Source organism: Grammomys surdaster, unplaced genomic scaffold, assembly GCF_004785775.1.
Source record: "Grammomys surdaster isolate TR1022 unplaced genomic scaffold, NIH_TR_1.0 126313, whole genome shotgun sequence".
Classification (NCBI taxonomy): domain Eukaryota; kingdom Metazoa; phylum Chordata; class Mammalia; order Rodentia; family Muridae; genus Grammomys; species Grammomys surdaster.
The window spans coordinates 10,856,834-10,866,496 of record NW_021621113.1 but is presented as its reverse complement, the minus strand read 5'-3'; the positions used below and the strand labels follow the sequence as shown (position 1 = coordinate 10,866,496).

General features: G+C 45.4%; 1 protein-coding gene across 11 annotated transcripts in view; it reads right to left on the bottom strand.

Annotated features, from left to right (window-relative positions):
- Eif4g3 (eukaryotic translation initiation factor 4 gamma 3) overlaps positions 1 to 9,663 on the bottom strand; it is a 221,703-nt gene that overhangs the window by 175,620 nt on the left and 36,420 nt on the right. For 9 of the 11 annotated variants that reach the window (XM_028759672.1, XM_028759680.1, XM_028759677.1 and 6 more), the window contains exon 1: positions 4,730 to 4,748. The exons of the other annotated variants lie outside the window; for them this stretch is intronic. The gene's annotated coding sequence lies outside the window, so the exon portion shown is untranslated. Of the gene's footprint in view, positions 1 to 4,729; positions 4,749 to 9,663 lie in introns of those variants that run through there. 11 annotated transcript variants of the gene reach the window in all.

Here is a 9,663-nt window from a genome sequence, read left to right as displayed (position 1 = left end):
GAGAAAGGAAAGGGGAGGGGGAGGGGGAGGGGAGGAGGAAGGGGAAGAGAAGGAAGAAAAACCAAACAAAAATGAAGGCACTGGGTGAGGTGGCTGCAATCTCAGCTCAGGAAGGGGAGGCAGGAGGGTAGCCTGGACTACTAGTAGAGAGAGGGCTGGAGCTACAGCTCAGGACTCACGGTCTGGAACAGAAACCGAGTTCAGTTCCCTGAACTCATGTCAGGCAACACAAAATCACCTCTAACTCAAGCTTCAGAGGATCCAGCATCCTTTTCTGGCCTGTGTGGGCTCCTGCACTCACAAGCATGTGTGTGCATTGTGCATACACAATTTTTTTTTAAAAAGTAAAATGCACTTCAACTGCAATCCTCAGAAGCTCTAAGCAGGCACTTTAATAACTCAATGCTTAGCCCACCTCTTTACCTACAAACCTAGCTGGGGTGTCAGAGCTGCTGGGTATCTCTGCTCAGACAGGTGAGCTTCAGAATGAAGCATGGGAAGGGTATTCAGAGCTGACTGGATTCAGTCAGCAGCTAAGTGCCAGTTCTCACACAGTTTTGTGTCCCTTTAAACTAAAAGAAAAAAACAAACCAACAAAAACAAAAAAAAAGTATTTTCTTTTTAAGTTTTAAAGATTTTTTTTTAAAGGTTTATTTGTACTTGTGAGTGCTTGCTGGGTATGTGTGGGAGCCCTAGGAGGCCAAGAGAGGACCAGGAAGTTATGAGCAGACAGATCAGCGTGCTGGGAACCAGACCCGGGCAGAGGCTTTCTGAGGAAGCAGTGTGTACTCTTAATGCAGCGCCCTCTCTCCAGCCCCTACTGGTTATTTCTTAGCTTGAATTGCTATGATGAATGTTTTACAGCTGTACATCAATGTGACTAAGCCAACTTTGAGTGGCAAAGCCCAACCATGCTGTTAACACTTCAGTTAAGCCCATGACTTTGTAATCTGCGAGCGAGAGCTACACGGACAACAGGACGCCTTTGGAGGGTGGGAAACTGATTTGGTTTGCTTTGGGGTTATTCGGTTTGCTAAAATAGACTCATGTAGCCCAAGCTGGACTAGACAGGAAATCCTCCTGCCTCCAGTACTGGAATTACAGGTGTATGTGTTCTTAAGAAGACTAGTATTAGACAGTGCCTTATATATAACTCCCAGCTTCTCATATAGAATATTTTAAAGGCTGTATATATTCAAGAGTCAAAGTTTAATAAAATGAATAGCTTTTGCTGTTTCTTCAAAGACATTAAGTGTGACTGCTGAGTGAGGAAGCACATACCCAGAAACCCACAATCAAAAGGCTACACTGAGAGGACTATAAACTGCTCCAGGCCATCTTGTAACACAGTAAAAACCTGAATTCAAAAAAACAAAGGACAAGCAGGGTGTGGTGGCACACACCTTTAATCCCAGCACTCAAGGGGAGGCAAAAAGATTTCCAGAACAGCCAGGGCTACATAGAGAGTCTTTAAAAAAAAAAAAAAAATTGTGGCGGAAGTGCCTGAAGAAATGTCACACAAGCATGAAGATTAAAACCCTGACCTTCAGCAACCTGCAAAGCAGCCAAATATGGGGGTGGGGGGTTAGAATGACAGCAACGAAAGGGGCACAGGAGGATCCCGGGCTCAATGCTGGCACGTGAGACTGCCTCAAAACTGAAGGTGAGGCATGATCCACCTAACCTCAATCCCTCACTCTCACAGCAGAACGTGACACACATGGGCACATGAAAGGCAAACGTGGACACATGAAAACTAAGTGAAAATTCCAATGTCTTCTTTTTTTTTTTTTTTTTTTTTTTTTTGGTTTTTCAAGACAGGGTTTCTCTGTGTAGTTCTGGCTGTCCTGGAACTCACTTGGTAGACCAGGCTGGCCTCGAACTCAGAAATCCGCCTGCCTCTGCCTCCCAAGTGCTGGGATTAAAGGCGTGCGCCACCACCGCCCGGCCTCCAATGTCTTCTTGTTGCTGCCAGTGCTTCACTCGAGAACAAATGTTGCTAAATCACATAATCACTACCAGCAGAGTTTGGTGCCTGTGACCTTGATACGGTGGGCCTAAAGTGTCTACAGGTTTACCAATCATTGATTTGTGAAATTAGTAAAACTACCAGTAAAATGAAAACAGAGAGAGAGAGAGACAGAGACAGAGACAGAGACAGACAGAGAGACAGACAGAGAGAAACAGTTCTGCCCCAGTCTCTGCACAGCACAGGCAAGCTGCCTAGGAAATCCATGTTTTCCCTGGGCTCTAGGGCTGAGTGGGCTGAGTCCAGCGTGCCTAGCATCCATAGTCAAGAACCTCCACATCCAGGAAAAGCTAGTGAGTAGGCCAAAATCACACTGTTCCAGGAAGCAAAAGCATCAGAGACTCCCTTCAACAGTGCCATGCCACATTAACTCAAAAATGGTCACCCAATAAGGTCATCAAACAAAATCCAAAGATTTTCATTCCCGCTGACAGAGAACCACTGTGCATTTGAGAAATGAAGTATGATTCCTCATTAATGAGTAAATAACTAATTGATATGGCCTCTGGCCTGCTGTTCAATAAAGAGCCAACAATGAGTGGATCTTTCTGTTATGTGCCTGGGGCAGCAACTCGACCGCAGCCTCTGGCCCAGAACCAACCACACCATGCCTAACCTGAAGCCTAGGGCCTTCCCAAACCAGGCTCTACTCAGACAGTTCAAATCCCCTGCGAACAAAGACCCCTTGCTCTTCTGATCAACCTGCTCTCCCTTGTCTCTAGCAGTGCGGTGATCAGAGCAGTCGAGCACAAGCCTCAACCACTGCACCAAGTGTTTTCTTCAGGCCACTATCAGCACCTGTATAGAACCAATAGCTCTGCTCCTTCCACACCCCAAACCCTTGGAGTCTAGAGTGTAGGCAGCCCTAGACGGGAAACGGGACAGATCAATTCTAGACTAACAGAAAGATTTATCGAACTTCTGACAACACATTGGCCTTAGGAAGCAGGCTTGTTCCCACCAGCTACCTATGGTGCATGTGGTTCAGCTCCTCGGTTATTCTGATTGCTGCCAGTGATTGTCATCAGGAGAGTCACTGTTAATGTCTAGAAACACTGTGGACCTTCATGGAAAATATGGAAACAGTAATGCCTAGCGCAAAGAATTACATACACTGTCGACAGCACTGAATCCAGTAACTGACACAGAGAAGGCACAGAAACACTCACACATCCAACTAACAGATCAAGAAACTTGGCTTCCGCCCAGCAAAGGTCAAAATGAGGCTCAATACTTCAACCAATGGCAACATAACAAATCTTACCTTGGGCTTCAGGTACTCATTTACACTCAGTTTATGTAACTTGTAGGTAAATTTCCACTGTGCACACTCTATGATAATCCCATCCTGAAATAAGTGCCAGCAACGTCACCAGGGTTCAGAGTCTATTTTGTTTGGTCTTTTTTAGTTGTTTTGATTCGTTTTAGTTTCAATTTTCTAAGACAGAGTCCTGTTACACAGCCTAAACTGGCTTCAGAGTCACCACATAGCCTGGAATATCCATCCTTCTGCTTCAAGTCACCCCAGGCTAGAATGATAGGCCTGAACCACCACACCTGCTTTCTCCACCCCTACCCATTTGCAGACTATAAGAAATCTTTAAACTGGGCCTGGTGGCATCCAGCTAACATCCCAGGAGTGAGGCAGATCCTGAATCCAGGCCAATTTTAACTACCTAGCAAGACCCTGTCTCAAAAAAATTTTTTTAAAGTAAGTTTGCCACTTTAGATACTCTGATATAAAAAGCATGAACTATCAGGACCAGAGAGATGGGCTCAATAGTTAAAGTAGTCCTCTTGCAGGGGACCCAGGTTCAGTTCCCAGAGACCATTCGGATGGCTTACAACCATGTGTAATTAACCATAACTCCGGCTTCAGGGAGATCCAAGCCTCTGGCCTCCACTACACTTGCACTCAAATGCCAGGTATGTACATGTGTGTGTATTCGAGCACACCAAAACACAAATCTTTTAAAAACTGAACTGAAATACCACCTGACACTGCTGACCACCTCTTATATGTCACGAATGAATACTGAGCACAATAATGAAGCATGGGGCTGCATCCACACAAAGACTAAATACTTGAGTTTTAAATAACAGAAAATGAGTGTAAGGAGACCACGGCTCACAGTGCGGCACTTCCACGAGACCATGGCTTACAGTGTGGCACTTCCACGCAAAAGGGGTCCTTACCCAATTAAAACACTGCAAAGACTTCGCTTTACATTTATTTCAAGAAGTTTGATTTTACTTTTGCAACTGTGTACCATTAAATAAAGAGATAAACTTCTCTGTTACAGATGCAAAGTGCAAACTGTAAGGTGGGGGTGGAATGCAGTCAGCCAGTGCAAGCCCAACAAAGGCACACACGCCGGCTCTGCGGAGCCCCACCATGAAAGCCCTTTTTGTCTTTCTGGTGAACAAGTCCTTTCAATGTCGCAGTATATAGTTTAAGAAAAACAAAAAGGGGCAAGGGAAGAGGAAAATGGGTCAGCTTCTGTAGGGGACATCTCCTTGCTACAACTAGGCTGAAGGTCCATGGCTACTGAAAAGCTTGGCAAGCGGGCAGCTACTGAGTGTGTCTTACAGGGACCAGGAGAAAGACTCCCACGGCCGGCTCTCTGGAGTTCCGGGAGCTGCATTTCTGTTTCCCACTCATCATTTCATTCAGAAGAGACAGAATGTGCTGTCACCTACCTCTGTGAGGGACCTGGGACCCATAATTCCATCAATTTTGCTTGATGGGACAGCAGAAGGCTTAACATCTGCACCAGGTGTTTCGGAAGGCCACATTCCCAAAGGAACTTCTCTGAAACAAATGGCGGTATTCAAGGACGTACAGCACAAACTGACAGCACCAACACCCACTAACCTTATCACTTTTAAATCAGTAAGCAAATCGTGGTGTGGCCCCGGAGTGCTCTGACCACTACCGGATCTAAAGCTTCCAGCACACTGACAGAACAGTGGAGAACCTGAGTATGCACGCTGCTGCAGGTAGTGGAGACAGCATTCCGTTTGGGATTCCCTTTGGGGCTGTAAGCAAAGACTCATTCTCTACTGTTAGGTTAAGACCAGAAATGGTTAAAAAAAAAAAAAAAAAAAAAAAAAAAAAAAAAAAAAGACCAGAAATGGTGGTTTGCCTCACATCCGTCTTCATGGATGGAAATTTTCAAGCTCCCTGTCCATAAGATTTTATAAACGCATATGGCCAACTTAAGGCAACTATAAGACAGCTCACCTGTGGGACAAATCAAGTTGCAAGTTTGGGTTGATTACAGCTTACTAAAGTTACTTGTTCCATGGCAATTAGAAAGTTTTCTGTCAGAGTTAAGGAAGATTAGACTTTACCTTCTGGTGTAAACTGGATATAAAATTACAACAGAGATTTGGAAGGGATCCTGAAATAAGTACACAGAGTAAAGCCATGACTAACACGGGAAAGGGGTAAAAAGGCAGAGAGATCACTTCAAGGCCACACAGCTAACTTCTGTGACGGCCACAGTAGAAAGCCAAGCCCATAAAGAGTCTGCAAGCTCATCTTTATGGCTTCATGACCTGCAAATGCATTCACCATATGCATCTCCATAGTAAGTACTAGGCCAACCAGGACTGCATAGCAAAACCCTGACTCAAAATAAAAAGTATTTTAAAAACAAGGCAAAGAAAATTAAAGGTACAACTGTTGTCTAGAGCTCTATAGACATGCTGTGCTACTCAGGGTTTTTCTAAGTATCACTATCACTGCTGAAGAAAACCCTCATGCCATACCGAGGGCACTGTAAGCAAGCTCTAGGAAGAGTGTGAGACAGGAAGCACCTGCCCCACCCAAATCCCCAGAGTCACTCCTCCTCAGCTGCCCGTATATCTTACAGAGAATGTCTACACATACACACTTTAACAACCTTTAAAGGACGCTTCTAAAATTAGTGGTCACAACTCTAAAGGCTGCTTCTAAAATTAGTGATGTTCTAAAATGACCCAAAATACCCAATGACTAGAGGCCTAGAAGGGAGAAGAAATGTCTAAGCTATGGGTCACTCACAATTATAAGAACATGACAAGGACAGCTGGATAAGCTGGTTCTAAGATGAGGTGGGTGGAGTGACCTATCCCAGCCCTTGGGGACCAGAGGCAGAAGCAGGGGGAATCTCTATGAGTTTGAGGCTAGCCTGGTCCACACAGCAAGTTCCAGGTTAGTGAAGGCTACAGAATGAGACCCTAGCTAAAGTTTGTATTTGAAAGTATTTGAAAGGTAGAAGGAAGCAGGTAAATGTATCTGCGTGCTACCTGGTTCATTGTACCAGCTACTTATTCCTACACAATGACACCACCTACACTATACAGAATAAATGGCACTGTCCCTTGGGAAAGCTGTATAATCTATTAATCTTGAACAGCAAGTTTCCTTTCCCTGGTTGCTCAGGTCTGCTCTGCTCTAGCCACCACACCCGCATGAAGGGACGGGACCAGCCCCTAAGCTAGCAGCAGCACACCCCACCTTTAAAAATCAGCACACAAAAACTAAGGTGGCCACATCATCTCCATACTATGTATGCTCCAACAGATCAAAACTCAAAATGCAAATACGCTTGTTTTGGGAAATGGGGGAGGCTCAGTATACCGCCTAGGCTCAAGCAATCCGCCTGGCCTTGCCCTCCTGAGCAGACGGGTACAGGCATATACCTTCATGTTCACTTAAAAAATTTTTAAAAAAAAGTTTTAAAAATGTACAATCTATCTGACCAACAGGACATTCAAGATTATACAGAACTGTATGTAACCCTCACCAACATATACTGCAATGTAAGGGCAACACTGTGCACTTTACAATCAGACCCTAAGCCTAACCCTGCAACTCCAGACCCACTGCCAAGCCTGCATACCCAATACACCCATGTGCAAAGACAGACAAGTGGGTTTACACAGAGGCTTGCTTAACCCAGGCTGCCTCTAATTTACCACATACTGAGGTTCTCTTGAACTCCTGACGTTCCTGCTTCCACCTGCTCTCCAGTGCTAGGACTGCAGGAGTACTTACACGGCTAGTTTACATGACAGTCTTAAGCAGGCCAGCACACAGAAGACAGTCAACAAACGGGAGCATCTATAATCACACTATTAGCAATTCAAAGCGGGAGTTCTCAAAGTGTGTTGATATTATTTTATTTTGGCTTTGTTTTGAAGCAGGATCCGATAATGTAACCTAGGTTTACCTCAAACTTATGATCCCTCTGCTTCAGCCTGCCAAGTGCTGGGATAACGGGTTCATAGCAAATACAGCTCCTACACAAATACTTTACACACAAAAGCAGCCACTAAGCAGAGATTATAGTAAGATTTAAAGATATTTAATATAAATACATATTCTATTCCCTCAACTTACAGGTGCACATGCTAGTTAAATTTTTTGGAAATATCCAAACACAGCATTAGTAGAACCTAGAGTTGAATAGGAAAAGAAAGAAAAGAGCGAGCTTCCTTTCCCATACAGCCATGTCAAGAACTCACACCTCAACCCTCGGCCAGCAGAGGTCCGGCAGGCTGCTTTACAGTGGGTTCTAGTGGCATGCACGCACACACACACACACAGGTGACCACACATGCACACAGCTTCCTTCACTGCCCTGCTAAGCTGGCACTGCCCAGCCTCAGTGCACAGAGTCTCCAATGAGAATGGTAGCTTCCCTCACTGCTCAGCTATGAATTCTTTTAGTTTGACTGCAGCTGCCTCAAACTATGCTTACCCGCCAGCTGTACAATTTGGATTCACAAACCTGTAACTACAACCCAGATAACTCTGAACAAGGGTGTGTCCATCTGCTAAAGCTGCTCCCTGAACGTCCTCCACATGAGCATGGCCAGCATCTTGCACTCAGTCCAAGTGTTTCCTTCCTGCCACTCAATGTTCACACGTGTCCAGTCGCCCAGTGAGCCACACCCAACAACCTTAACTTCCCCAGCTCCCTCTCTGTACAATTCAACTATGCCCCATAACCACAACTAAGGGGAAAGCAGGCTTAGAGGCTGGGGCTGGGCTCACTGGTTAAGAACACTTAGTTCCCAGCACCCACACCAGGGAGCTCACAATGGTCTGTAACTAAGGACCCACAGGATCCAATGCCTTCTTCTGTCCTCCAATGGTACCACACACATAGACATAACAAATAAAAATAACATCTTTATAAATAACATTATTTTATGTATTTGAGTACTCGATATGCATATACATCTGCATGCCAGAAGAGGACATCAGATCCCATTCCAGATGGTTGTGAGCCACCATGTGGTTGCTGGGAATTGAACTCAGGACCTCTCGAAGAGTAGTCAGTGCCCTTAACCGCTGAGCCATCTCTCCAGCCCTAAAAATAACATCTTTAATAAAGAAAGTCTGCACTGTAATTCAAGCTGTAATATTCATCTTCTTGGGCTGACTGTCAATGTTTCCTGCAACCTGCTCCAACCTGCTCAACAAATAGGTCCCGATTCAACACCTCAGCCGAGCGTCCAGAAGCACAGAGGGAGAGGGGCTCAACATCCAGAAGCACAGAGGGAGAGGGGCTCAACATCCAGAAGCACAGAGGGAGAGGGGCTCAACATCCTAAAACGTGAAGCCAAGCACGAGTGTGCACTGCTGATAAGTAAGTAAGTGGGTAGAGGCTGGCTGGCTGCTCACCTCAGTCTGCTCCACACACAAAAGCCAACGCTGGGGAAGGAAGGAGAGGGAGAGGACTCTCTAAAGCAATATTCACAAGTTTGCCACCTAAGACCCTAAAGAACATATACAGTCGGGGTGCTATTAACAAATCCACAATACAGCTTAGCAACTACACAGCTCTCCCTAGGTCACATGGTCAGTAAGACTCAGCACAGACTCAACTAATGTCACCCAAGCTCCACTCTTCAGCCACGCCCGGGGCCATTATCCTGGCACTCCCTCCCTCCTGCAGAATAAACTCCTGTATTCCAGAAACAAGGTAAAACACAAACATCTAAGAGTTTCTAGCACAACATACATGCCGCCCACTCCAGATATACACGACAGAAACCTCCTTACACCAAGGAATACCTACAACTCCTACCCAAGCAGGGAAAGAATTGAAACCATTCTGTCTCTCACACTGTAGGAAATCAAATCGGCCTAGGGACACAGAACACGCAACGGTTTTAGTTGGTTTACTGTGGATAAAACACATGATCAGAGAAAGTGGAGAGACCCTTTTCACATACCACAGATTAACTGGAAAGTGTAGACGTGGTCCTTTCCAAATAAACGTCTCATGTACTGCACATTCACACACCTGATCCTCCTACACTGCTAGTCAGACCCGAGGTCTTTCCTATCCCAGTTTGCACTAATTCAGGTTCAACTGTGATTCAATTAGTACAGTCCAGGCCAATAATACTGAACAGTTTCTTGTCAGCAAGTAACACAATTTAAATGTGTGAAACATTTCCTTCCAGTGTGCTTAGCACATCAGTTGGGGGCTGGTCCGCCACTGCCTTTGCCTGTGAACGGAGTGTAACAGAGTGTCGCTGCTGTGCCGGCAGTACAGCTCGCTTCCTAATGCTCTCATCTCACGTGAGGACAATGACAGACAGAGAGGCCAGACACAAGCCCAAACCAGGTA